This window comes from Alligator sinensis, unplaced genomic scaffold, assembly GCF_000455745.1.
Source record: "Alligator sinensis unplaced genomic scaffold, ASM45574v1 scaffold858_1, whole genome shotgun sequence".
NCBI lineage: Eukaryota > Metazoa > Chordata > Crocodylia > Alligatoridae > Alligator > Alligator sinensis.
In genome coordinates this window covers 531,936-545,702 of record NW_005842079.1, presented here as the reverse complement: position 1 = coordinate 545,702, position 13,767 = coordinate 531,936, and the positions used below count along the sequence as shown (strand labels likewise).

The 13,767-nt window shown below is 49.2% G+C and overlaps 1 protein-coding gene across 2 annotated transcripts in view; it reads left to right on the top strand.

The window, feature by feature from the left end:
* Window positions 1-2,473: 2,473 nt before the first annotated feature.
* The window catches only part of SLC38A3 (solute carrier family 38 member 3), an 81,255-nt gene continuing 69,961 nt past the window's right edge, over window positions 2,474-13,767 (top strand). The window contains exons 1-2 of one of the 2 annotated variants that reach the window (XM_025204333.1): window positions 2,491-2,602; window positions 13,626-13,745. The gene's annotated coding sequence lies outside the window, so the exon portion shown is untranslated. Of the gene's footprint in view, window positions 2,603-13,625; window positions 13,746-13,767 lie in introns of both variants that reach the window. The other variant, XM_006023744.3, reaches the window with a different exon arrangement.

The window sequence follows — 13,767 nt, the reverse complement described above, 5'->3', positions numbered from 1 at the left end:
GGCTTTATGCAGTCTCCTCAGTGAAATGGAGGTGAACGACACATGCCTGAGGAAGAGCATGAGATCTTGCTAAAGAGTAAGAGCTGCACAGTGCTCAGGTTGATCAATTAGGAGTAAAACTTGCAGTTGCTCTTGGCTCCCACAATGTTGATGTCCATGCTCCATCTGGCTGGAGAGCATGCTCAGTGCACATGGCCAAGGTTCAGACTGATTAAGTAGTCAGCTTCTAAGAAACCTACAGAGCATGTGGCAGTAGTGATTTTCAAATACTTATAACTTGGCCAGCCTTGGGTGAATTTTTGTGAGGTGGTAAAAAAATACTAATTCACTTCAGGACCATCCCATTTTCATCTTCCATTGGACATTTATGTTGGCAAAGCTGCCGGATTTCCTCTAACCATGTTCTTGAGGATTGGCTAATACTAGCCCTTCTTTGTGAAAACTTAAAAAAAACCTCAGCCAGAGGTGAGGCCTGGAAAGTCTGGAAGAGAACATTTTAACCTGAATAGTTAAAATATGGCAAGGTTATTATAAGCAAGACTTGATGCCCATCTTGCTGGGGTTATCTGATCCCAGTGATCTTTCCTGTCCAAGTGCAGGGGGGCTGGACCTGATGATCTGTAAGGTCCCTTCCAGCTTCTAACAACTATGAAACTATAAGAGAAAATGGAGTCTTATGATAAGAAAAGTCAAGCATGCAGTGTTGCTCCCAGCTCTGCCTAAAATGAATCATTCACTAGGCACCTTCCAACTACTGCAATGAATGAGGCTGGGTCTTACAGACATATAACTCCTTTTGTGCACAGCCCTGATTGTGCCTAGGACACAGTACATCTTGTGAACTGAGGGCACAAACAGAAATGTAGCTCCCTGCTTTGCAGGAAGCCTTCTGAGTTACAAAGATCCCCTGGAACAAACAGAGAAGTTCACTGTTGGTTTCAGGGGAGAGGGGAATCTAGCTACTGGCTTGGAGCCTGCTGCTGGTTTCCCCTAGGAATGGCCCCTCCTCTCTCCCAGCCTGTCCCTATTTCAGAATGGGAGGGGGAAAGGGAGTAAAGGGAGCTCTTCTAGTTGTTTCCCAGTTAGCACCGAAGGGTGGAGTGGGTGAATTGGAGGCCCACCACCTCGGGGGGGGCGCTCCAATATACCTGTCTCACCCACCAGCAGGGGCTGAAAAAACCACAGACTGAACTCTCTTTGCTGTCTTTCCCCCTCCCATTCTGAAAACATCATGAGGCACGCAGACAGAAGTTACAGAAGATGCTGTGTTTTGAAACCACTTTGTCTGACCCCTTATGCAATGATGGTTTAGATTTTCATTTGACCGGCCATTTTTGAAGCAGTCTGCAGCCATGCGGTTGTGTTTGGTCATAGCAGGGTATATGTAAGCTGCTTTCTGTGAGTAGATTGGGCAAAAATTGTCACTTCTGTGTGCACCCACCTATGCACATGCAAGCTGAATTAAGATTGTACTAGCGGCTGTAATTGTGGCACTTCCTAACTCCTGAGGGTTAAAAATCAACATGTGCTACAGTTACTACAATTATTTCCTAACCTAAGCATGGGGAATCACTATGGTAATGTATATCAGCTGTGGGAAATGAGGACTCTTTTTAACAGTGATCACTGCAGTTAGATATATCTGCGTTATTAATTTAATGACTGATGGTGAGGTCTGTGCCACTACAGAGGAAGTCAGTGCCCTGATCTTGCAGCTTGTAGACCTATTTCTATAAATCCTTGCTCACGCAAACAGCCCGCTTGATATAAATCAGGTTAATCGCAGGATTAGTCCTTCTGGCTACCAGGTCTCTGCTACTGGGCCCTTTACTATAGGTAGACTTGTTGCCACCAAGACCAGCATGTGAACTTGGTTCCAACTATATTTAGACATTCAGGTTATATTAGAACAACCAAAATAGACTAGTGGCATTTAACCCCAGATGCTGTTTCAGATGCAAATTTTCTGGGGTTTTGTGCATGTGCCTGTGCCTGTCTGGAATTAGAAACCCTTGGCAGACTTTGTAGGTCGACAGCGTTTGAAAAGTGACTGTGGCAGAACCACCTCTAAGAAATGCAGTCCAGGATGAGGGATCGCGTAGCCAGGAAGGGAAATGTCAGATCTTAACGTCTGTGGCACAGGAGAGCAAGAAAAAAAAATCTATCCTTAAAGAGAAAACACAGCTTCCTTGGGATTTTTTAAAAAACAAACAAACTAAAAGTGCCACACACACAAAACCAAACCAAACCCAACAGCTAGTGCAAGCTGTGTGAATGATAAAAGAGCACTGTTGATGGTTCACGGCAGTCGTACCCTCGATGCCCCTCTATACTGTATTCCTGCTTCCTGAGTGTGCCTGTGTGCATGACCCCCTCCCAACCAGCCCTGCAAACGGTCCGAGTGACGCTCATCCTGAAGCCACAGGGATTGGCAGCAGTGTAGGAGGCGGGCCTGGGATGCCGCCTCCTGGGGGATTACTGTTTGACACGATACTGAAATCTGCACAGCAGGCTTGGAGCACACAGAAATATCACCCAGGCAAGGAAATCCACAAGTTTCGACTGCTGTCCTCAGTGCAGATCCGAGCAGTGGGCAAATCAGGTAAGTTCCAGCAGACTTTCCCTGTCTTCACTTGAGAGGAGAGGAGACAAGAGTCAGCAGCAGCTGGTTTATATTTTTATGTTGAAACCGCTCTGTAAAACTGCTTTATAATTTTAAAAAGTATTCTGCAAAGTGTTTCCATTTCCAACCCACACTAGAAACACAATTTTCCAACAAACTCTGCTACTCCCTCCCATCTGGTTCCATTGTTCTCATCTAATCTGCCTGCCCCTAAAAATTGACTTTTCTCTTTATTTTACTACTACAACCAATGCCCCTGTGAGATGCATTTAAAGCAGTAATTTTCAACTTGTGGTTTGTGGACCCCTGGGGGTCTGCAGACTATGTCTAAGGGGTCTGCAAAAGATAATATAATCCATTAAACGTATGTGAATACCCACACTTAAAATTCAAAGGTATCTGCACCTCCATTCAAAACTTTTTAGGGGTCTGAAAAAAGGTTGAAAACTGCTGATTTAAAGCATTTGACATATATATAGAAGACAGAAGGAGCAGAAAGCACTCAAAGAACCTATATTTTTGGACCATGTGGAGGGACTTTGAGGTGGCTTTCTTTTACCTTTCCCTCATTTTGCTTCTTTCCTACTCTCTCTCCAATAACTTTGTTATATTCTTTGAAGCAGCTGTGCTCATTTTATTGCCACGGTCAATTGACTCATAATATTCTAAACACTCTCATGTCTTTTCCCCCTTGAAAGAGAAACACTTACCGCTGTCTTTCTGGTTTGCATCTGCCATGTGCTTTACTTAGCAGACAGAGAGAATCTAAGTTCTCTCCTGCTGTTTGCTCCTGTGGTGTGGACTACCCAAAGAAATGTATTCAGGACAGACCTGAAGCAGTGGCAAAGTTTACAGGTGGCAAAAACTAGAGTTTTGTTGTTATTTTTTGCCAACAATTCTAAAATCATTGTGGGATATATAACACGTATGAATGGACATAAAAGAGACAGGATATGCTTATCTTTGGGCTCAGCCCTGTTTTACTATATTTGAACATAGTGCCATCACATGGTAAAATGATCATCTATCATATGGTAAAAATCTTGGAAAGCATTTTTAGTGGGACTCCTTGGCAGGGAGAGGATGGGCTTGTCTGGTGATTGCTGTGTTGTATGTTGTTTAAAAAAAAAATCCTTTTTCCACTTTAATCTTTAATTGGGCATGGGAATGAATTTTTTTTTTTTTTAGCTCTGGAAACTGTTGTGGCAGAGATCAGATGTCAGGGTCTTCTTGTGTGTTGCACTGACATCTGGGACAACGTGCTCAGCCAGCACTCCAGGTTCCTGCAGTTTGCACCATGAGAGAGGGGTCCCTGCGTAAAATGACGACAGCAGCACCTTGTGTGTTCCAGCAGGCCATCACTAGCATGGTTTATCTGAGTCAGGGCACTAGGACACTGCTGTCAGAACTGTGTGCTGGCCCAGAGGCGATGAGCACGATCGTGTGTGTGCATAGCAGGGTATATGTAATCTGCCAGGAGGCAGGACCTGGCTCTGCTTGGGTGCTGTAGCCTAGACTCTGGGTAGCAGGTGGGACATGCATGTATTTTCAGTGCCCTAGGCAGGGTATTTATAGACCCTGGCTGCCTGAGAGGGCATCGTGTGGCAGCCAGTGGGCAAGCTGGGCAGTACATTGCATTCTCCAGTTACCCATATGTTCCCAGTACAGGCCAACCAGTTCTGTTGGATCAGGTCCAGTTTTATCCCAGCCCACTGCCACTGTTTTTCATAGCCATACCCTATAGATAGTTGATGCAGCAGGGAAAGGACAGGTCTGCCCTAAGTGGGGCAGCATAGGCAAAAGGCAACTCATGTCCCTCCAGAGGGAAAGACAAAGTTGATTAGATGGGTGGGGCAGAGCCGACCCAAGGTGGGTGCAGGGCCCGGGGCAAATCAGCCTGTGCAAGGCCCCCTTAACACTGCACAGGGCCATGGTACCCCCACAAAGGGGGGATGAGGGTCTCTGTGCTTCTTCCACGGTGCAGGGCCGAGCCGCCAGCTCCAGGCAGGCCCCACAGGAGGGGCCGCAGCTGCTCCGTCTGGCTCTGCAGGAACCCCCCAAAGTGCAGGCCCCTGGGAGGTCACCCTGATTCACCATACTCTAGGAACAACTCTGCATGGGGGGCGTATGCAGTTCTTTGTGACTGTGCAGAGATCTATGGTACTGTTTGACTAGGCTGCTGGAGTTGGGATCTAGTGTCCAAGCTATGCTTGGTTGTTCTAATGATTTCTCCAACCCCTTTCATCCCAGCTGACCCTGACAGCTCACCTATGTGTGGGCAATAGCAGCCCATGAAAGGATCCAAAGAATGAGGGACAATTCTGGCCGGGAGCGCTGCACAGGGCTGGGGCTTCTGTGCTGCCCATACCAATCACAGAGAGGATCGTCAGGTCTAAACCCACTCCCCAAGTGTGGTGCAGGGTATGGACCTCACCTCTGCCCTGCACCATCCATTGTGTGGCTTTGAGATGCTCCCATGTCAATCTGGGAGATGTCAGGGCCCAGCTTGCTTTAAGTACTGCTTGACTAGGGTGGGAGTGCTTTACACCCATGGTGCACTGGTACAGTCACTGCACTAGGAGAGTCAGGCCTCCACCACTTACCTGAGGAGGACAAAAGAGCCTGATCTGATGCCTGCTGGAGATGAAGGAAGCCCTTCTACTGACTGTACTGGCTTTTGGATCAGGCTTGCATCACTAAGTCTGATCAGCCAGAATTCAGCCCTCTGACTCCAGGGATCTGACATAATTTCTATATGAGCTTTAGCCAACTGAGACTCCCCCTTTGGGAATGAGGAGCTCGCACATCTACTCATTGAGCAGGATTTTACATCTTCTACAGGCAAGGAAGAGATCTGGGTCATTTCCACCCTGAAGACAGGAGACCCTTCTCCAGCCCTGAAGCTTCAGGGTGAGGGATGGAGCTGGCAGAAGTCCTGTTAGGGAGCACTTCCCCAGAGAGAGCCAGACCACAGGCTAGTATGCAGGCGCAGCATCAGCATGTGCTCCCCAAACAAAGACCTCCAGGTCCCAGTTGGAAACAATAAAGATCCCTGTTGGAAAGTGAACCAGTACTGATCATCCAACTTGGCTGTTGCCATGGTGCCTTTCATATGAGTATCTTGAGGGACAAGGCACTCATTAAGTTGTCCTGACATCACCCTTTGCCAATACTGTGTGCACCCCTCTGTCTCTGAGAGGTGGGTAGATGAGTCACAGTGAGGATGGGGCTGGGATGAGCTTCTTGGTTGCAGAATCAAGAATGAACCCCCAAGTGTTTGCTTTAAGTGCACATCCTTCTTAGGCCAGTAATGGAACCCAGGAGTCCTGCATACCAGTACCTCCCCCTGAACAACAAACCTAGCTGTCCTCCCAGAGTGGCACTGGAATCCAGGAGCCCAACCCTTCAGTTTCCTGACACAACCATTAGATAGCATGAGCCTTTGCTCAAATCAGAGTCCTCTTGCATACCAGGGAAGAGAATTCAAGAATTCTGGTCCTTCTGGCTGCTCACAGATACACCCAGACTCTGCCTTCCTGGGGGAAACTAGCAACCCTTCTAACACTGGCTGTATTCAAACACGGCCTGGCTGGGGCACACCCAGATTTCTGGCTCATATTTTAAATCAGGGGCAGCAGCAAGTGGCTGTTCTGGCTGTGGAGCCTCATGACACCTTGACTTTGTCATCCCAGGTACGTTTCCAAAGTTAGGCTATGTTCTTTTGCAATGTACTTTCACTCCAAATTGCCCTGCAGTTGTGCAAACTCAGTTCACTTTACTCCAGGGTCAGGGGCTCTTAGGTAGCAAATGCCTTTGCTCCACTTTGCCTTAGCGCAGCCCTCTCCCCCTGCCCACACGGTCTCCTGCTTCACCCCCAGATATGCTGAGGTTGCAGGTTGGACGAAGGCAACTCTTTCAAGCCCAGAGATGGGGACATAGGGGGATGGGCTAACAGCAGGCATGTGGCACCTGTTGGCAAAGCCGTTGACATTTTTTACGGGATACAGAAAAAAGCAGCCCTTGTGCCATGGGTCTCTTTTGCAGCAGCCCAGATGTTTTCTCCATGAGGGCTCCCTGCACGAAGAGGGTGGCCTGGGCAGTTGTTCAGAGCATAGATAAGTGGAGATCTGGGGCCCAAGGGGAGCTAAGGGAGGGGTGAGCACATGCTTCCTAGACTGTCTGTATTGTACAGCACGCTGCAGCTGTAGCTACACCCACTGTCTGTGACTATCAAGTGAACATGCTCCAGTGGGGACTATTTTCTTTGGCGGATCCATAAGCAGTAAATAGAGGGGGTCCTGGTGTTTGCTTTGGAAGTGTTTTACTGAGAAAACAGTAAAACCCTGCATGGTAAAGAGCTGGGGGAGCTGGCGCCCAGAGTCAGATTAATGCACAGGCAAACTAGGCATGTGCCTAGGGCCCTAAGTGCAGAAGGGGCCCAGTTGTGCTTATTTTAAATATTATAATTATTGAGTGAAAAAAATAATATAAAGTATTAAGTAGGGGCCCACGTGTTTGTTTGCCTAGGGCCCACTAAAGGGTTAATCTGGCCTTGCTGGCACCAGTCCCCCAGGGCAACCCCTGCCACTGGGGTGGTGTAGCTGTTGACGGTGGTACATTCCCTTATTGTGCATTGCTGCTTACACAAGCTTGGTAATGGTTGTGTCCTTCGCTTTTACCCTGGCTTCCAATTCACAGCTCAAAACAAATGCCATTCTGCTCCACTCTACTGCCCACTGTCATTTGTTATATATTTCCCATGGGGCAACAAGTCTCCATTTCTTCCTTGAATTCCACCGGCTCCTGGAGAGCCCAGCTGAGTAGGGGTCTGAGAGATGACACAAAGGAAGGACAGCCCCTGCCCCACGGGTGTAGACAAAGGAAACTGAGGCAGAGGAGGGGCAAGAGCTGTCTGGTCAGACAGTGACAGGTGCCTGGCTGGTGGGTCAATTTGAGGCCAGTTAGGCAATTTGAGTCCAGGTCCCACACTCAGACTGGTATGGATCATTGGGGGTTTTACTTTCCTTCCAGTCTCAATGAGAATGTGTGCTCCAGTTGAGTTAAATAGCAGGTTCTTCTGTAAATGGAATGGATTGGATGGAAAAAAATGACAGGGGCAAAATTTCAAAAAGGTTTGGTTTGAAAACATGTAAACAAAGTGTTTGAACTTTCCATCAAAGCCGGACATTCATTCTTAAACCAACCTGACGTTTTATTTTTAAGAAAAAGAACGTGAAGTAACCCCAAGCCAGCCCAGTTTGTCTGGGCTCAAACAAAATGTTTGGGACTGATCTGACTTTTTGGTTCAGCCAGTGAGCTGGAGAATTTGAGCTTCCAGGAAACTCAGGTCTGCTGCTGGCCTTGGCCAGACCACTTACACTAGATGAGTTAGGCACCTCAGCCTTATAGATTTGGCTAATTGCACCAGAGTTGAGGGACTGTGTGGGGAGTTGTCACAGGCAGTGCCCTGTCTCTAAGTGGTGTGAGTCTGCAGCTGCCCCCAGTTCTTGCCTTTGGCCCCTTCACTCAATTTCCAGAGGTCCCAGGTCAGTCCCAAGGATGTTGCCAAGGTGGCAGCCATTACATGGATACCTAGCTTGATTCTCCACTGAAGGAGGTGCTGAGTTGGCCTTGTTGTCCAGGCCATGGAAGGTTAACGTCTTTGTAGAGCATTTGGAGGAAAACAATTATCTTTCCACACTCTCGCAGCCCTGTCTTTTGTAACCCCATCGCTGCCACATGCTTCCTGACCTTGTCAGCACACATCTGGCTTCTTTCACACAGCCGGACCTTGTTGTTGGCTAAAGCTGTGTTTTACCAGGCTGTATTTATTATTTTAGTACCTTCTGTTGTGATATTAGCACTGACAAATATACAGCTGGGGGCTGGCACTTATAGCAGAAAAAACCTGGAGCAGGATGCCTGGGTTTGATCCTTCTCTCTGCCCCTGGCTCATCTTGTGATGTTGGGCAAGCTCTGTCTTGTTCTTTGCACCTCAGAGAATGGGAGATCGCTTCCTAGTTTCCCTTCCCACTTGCCCTTGGAATGAAGTACCCCTGGGCTGTGCAAGACAGGATGGCATTGCTGCCTGACAGCAGAGCTACTGCAGGTCTTGCAGGGCAGGAGTGTATAGGCTGCCAGATGCTGAGCTAACTTCAGAGACTTAACTGCTCCATGCAGGGCTCTGGATCTTTTACTAGGGGCATCGAAGACCACTAGCCCATCGCATCAAATCTTCTGCTTTTGCCATTACCTTGTTCTTCAGGGAAAAATATGGCATCTCTGAAGTACCTAATGTGCTTGGCCATTAATAAGATACACGATCAGGGTGGAGGGAGCTTTCCTTTCTGATGCCTGGGAGTAATAGAATTGGGCCCTGAAGCTGATAACAGGATGTGCCTATTGGTCCTAGCAGGTATCACTGCAGACACTGGGAGGTGCTGGGAGTCTCCCCTGAGACATTCATGCCGTAACAGAACAGGCCCAGTATTTTTGGCTGTACTCCCAAGCAGCACCGTACCTAGGCTCCTGGTGGCCCCGGGCAAACTTTTAGTATTGGGCCCCCCTTCACTAGAGATAATAATAATAATAATAATAATTTTTTAATTACCATTTTCGGGCTTCCTTTCTGTCCAGGCCCCAGATGGCTGCCCAGTTCACCCATACTTGTATCTGAGCCAGTTCCCAAGGACTCCTATTCGCAGGGGTTCTTCACCATCAAATCTTCTTTTAAATAGCAGCTCCCTGTTTGAGATCCAGCAAATCCCAGGGCCAGCAAGATTTCCCTAGAAACAGAGCCTGCATTCATGCTTGGGGGTCTGTAGGGGGCACGAAATGGGCTGTAGTGTCGGGGCTACTACCTGAAGAACATTGCACCTTCCTGGTGCCACAGGAGCTGTTTTCAGATGAATCCTCAAGCTCCGAGACCTGGAAAAGCTGGAATTGGAGTAAGGCAGGGGTGACAGTAGGGGAGGGCCTCCACTGTTTTGTGCTGGGGAGGGCCTGTGCTACCCTGAGTTCCCATACTCAGCTCTCAGACATACGAAACTGGCTTTGGATGAGCCCATTGCATTGCAACTCCGCCTCTGCTCAGTGAAGCACACCAATCCCCACCCTCTGAGCAGGCCCAGATGCACACCCATATTTGCAGGGCAGTATATGCACCTCCCTACTTGTCAGCAGGCCCTGGCTGATGTTACAGAGCAGCTGGACACTCTCTCACTGGTCCTTGCCTCCGTCTCTTCTTCTCTAGGCTTATGTTCCCTTGCAAAGGGCAGCTCAGGGCAGTATGTCCAGCCACAACCAAGTCGGGTGGCAAACCAGCTGCCACGTCTTTTTGCCCCACACATATGGGAGGAGAGGCCAGGATGGTGTCCCTGAGGGAAACTCAGTGGCTGCAAATGAATCTACTGCTAATCCACAGGCTGGGAGGCTGGGCAGAAATGCTGAGCTGTTGCTTGGGAATGGGTTCTGAGCTGGAGAGCAGCGTCAGAGTGCGTCGACCAAAGCTTAATTGCTCCATTAAACTGGAGGTTGTTCTTGCTGTCAGTTGCACGTCAAGGATTTGAGGTCCAAGGAAAGCAGGCTGAGGATACAACTTGTATCAAAGAGTCTATTCAAAGTAATGAGAGGCAGTTCTGTGTTGTGATGAGAGCAAGGGTCTGGAATCCAGGGCTGTTAGGTTTTATCCCTTGCTCTGGGAGGAGAAAGAAGAGATCTAGAGGGTTAGTGCAGAGGGGCTGGGAGTCAGGACTCCCGGGTTCCATCTCCAGTGGTGAGGAAGGAGTGGGGTCTAGTGGGTCAGAGCAGGGGCAAGGGAAGGCAAATTCTGGGAGAGGCCTGGCAGATCACTGCAGCTGCAAACATGCAAGTGGAGCATCGTGTTTGTCTCATGCAGCGGTGTCACATACAATAGTGTTATTACTTAGTCTTGAATCAAAGCGCCTCAAGTTCCCAGAGGAAGGGCTGAGACACTAACATTCCTTCCTCCCAGCATGCAAGCACTGTCAAGAAAAGTTTAGGAGGCAGTTCCCTCACCCCAGAACATTACACCAAGAGCAGATCCCTGGCCCAGGAAATGAAAAGAAAGGCGTGGAGCTATGGAAGGGGATATGTTGTGCTTATTGCATTGGATAAGGGGATGAGTGTAACTGAAGCAGGGCTGACAAGGACAGCAGCCCTGGGTGTTGCTTTTGGTGGGGGGAGCACAAAAATAGCTCCTTTTGCAACTGGATGGCTGGATGCACCACTACCACTGGCAGTGCAGCAGCTGGCACTGCCCCATGCACCGGCACTGCTCCATGCACCATCACTGCCCAGAGCTGCTCTGCTGCATATCTGGATAAAGATTTGGGTGAGTTTGGCTGTGCCCTCAGCCCTGCCACTGACTCCCTGTGTGCTTTTGGCATGTCACTAACTCAATTCCCCATTAGCTTATGCAGCAATAACAGGGCTCCTTTTTCAGGCTTGCCCATTCTGATTGTGAGTCCTTTCAGGCTGGAAATGCCTGTTGCTCTGTAGTTGTGCTGCATGTGGCATGATGAGCCAGAGCTCTCTGTGGTACTGTAACCACAGAAGGGAAATGCAGTGGCTAGAACGGATATAGCACCTTGCTGCAGCTGCTAGACTACTGTGCTGGATCCTTGGTATCTGGTGGGTGTTGTCAAGCTAGTGGCTGGTTTCTCCTTCCGAACTATTTCCTTGCCCCTCCTGGGGGGGTGTGCAGTTTTGAAGCCACTCACTGCCCTTATTACATAAGGTCTTAAATACTGAGGTGATGAGTGCGATCTAAATCCTGATATACATCTTCCCTGCTAGCTAACATGGGAGGGCAGTAGCCCCTGGTGGGTGGGAATAATGGGGTACAGAGTGCAATTTATCTCAGTGTAAAGGGTCCAGCACAAGGTTTATGCCCTATTTAAGTATATGTGAACTCTCCTGGCCTTATGCCTTGTGTTCTGGGTAGATGGTGAACTGTGCCCAAGTGCCTGGCTGGCTGCAGCGCAAGCAGGAGAGGTCAGATCATTGGACTGAACAGATGACCACACAAAGCTGGAAGCATCGGCAGTCCCTGTACAGTACACATAGGAAAGGAGGGAACAGAGTCCTGGACACCAGGAATCCAGTTCATAAGACAAAGGCACACTGGGGAAGCATCCAGGCAGCTGCTGTGTGGGGAGATGGTCAGAAGTTGTGGAGCCTCCTGGGCTAGGTAGTGGGTGCATTAGAGGTTGCTCCTGCCCCAGCAGGAGGTGAGGGGAGAAGGGAACTATTTTCTCTTAAGCCAATATAGGGAGGTAGCGTCCCCCCTGTGACTTATGAAGGAGTCCAGAAATGGTGGGGTGTAACTGAGCTGAGCAGAGCAACATTGATCCCTCACGGCCTGGTGTGTCCTGGTCTGGGCCTCTAAGGATACGTCTATGCTGCATCCCCCACACTCTTAGGGAGGGGGACACCAGCCAACTCACTCCTGCTCATGTGTGCCAAACCTGGCTGTGAGTCACTGGCCTTGGTCTGCAGCATGTGAGAGAGAGGCTATGTGGCATGTCCCAGAGGAGCCCCCTGCTGCATACCTGGGATGGGCATGTTTGAATAGGAGCAGGTGGGGAAGGCATGCTTGAGTGTGCCCCTTCCCTGAGAGTCCCCAAGACACACCCTGTGCCCCCTCAGTGCTGCTGGATGCCTGGAGCTGGGCAGCCCACATTTCCCAATTTTCTTCCAGACAGTTCTTATACAGGGAGCCTGCATCCACTCGGACCTGGCTGGGCATGCATGGAGGCACAAGGGGCTTCACTGGCATAGACCTACCAACTTCTTTTTGGGAGCAGGTCTGGCTTTGACAATTGTGCAGGGCAGCAGCTCCCACATACACACACAAGGATTACAAATCTTGTGAGGGCACACAAAGATCACAGCCCTTACTCTGACTTGAACAAGCAGCCACTGAGGGACAAAGGGGCTGCCTGTGTGCTGCAATGTAGGAAAACTGGTTTCACGTGCAGCCAAAGAAATGAAATGTCAGGTGGATTTCTGGTCTGGCCTACGTTCCTGTCCTTGTGGACAAGGATGCTGTTTTTTACTGGGGCTCCAACACTGAACCTTTTTCATTTTATTTCCCGTTCTGTTTCTGTTGCTGTCAGGCAGTAGTAGCTACCCTGCCCTGTGGCTAACACAGGCCTAGCTCTGATATGTCTGTGCAGGCCACAGGCGATTCTCCTTCCACTGCCCAACCCTGTTAAAGCAGAGCACTGCTTGCCTCCTGCAACAGTTCTTATTGGCTGCTCCATCCCAAGAGCGGGGGGGGCAGGGGAAAGGCAGCCAATCACAAGGGGATTCCCCTGGTCAGGGTTGGATGGGCTGGGATGGACCAGCCAGTGCATTGAGAATGAACATAGGAGCAAGGAGAGCCATAATTTCAGTCCCTGTAGGTACTGGACAGGACTATCACTGATTATTCTCCCCCTGGCACAAGAAGGGAGCTTAGGGAAGAATTGCACACAGTACCTCCTGTTGCTTGGTCTGAAGCAATGCATCCGCATGTTGCTGGTCAACAGTGCAGTAGAATGGCCTTCAGCAGCTGGGCTGCACAGGGAAAGCCCTGCAGTGTCCTTTGCCTGTTTGCCTTTTCACATCAATGTGGCTGCCCAGGCCTTCTCAAGACATTCCTAGGGGAAAGCAGCAGAATAATAGCAAGACTATATCCCATGTAAAGAAACCAAAGTGAAAAATGATAGCAGCAGCCCCAGCATCCTCAGACTTGTTCAGACCCCATGGTCCATCTAGCTCATTATCCAGTCCCTGACAATATCGAAAACCAGATAACTGCAGAAGAAGATCCTAGAGCTCCCCTTGTGGACAGTTATGGAATAACCTGCTCACTGAGAATATTTCTTCCTGACCTATGTTAGTGAGAAGTTGACTCATGCCCTGAAGCATGAGTCTTAGATCTCTTCCAGATTGGTGGTTTGATTCTTTTTCCATCTTCCCTCCCTCCCTCCTACAGGACTGTGAACAGTCATTTTCCATACAAGCAGCCAGACCTTTTTGGAATCCTGTTCAGCCACACAGAGCTGGGATAGTGCTGCAAAAAACAAAAGGCCGATTTAGAAAGAGATTGTTCTGGGTAAGTACAGGGGTTCTCAGCC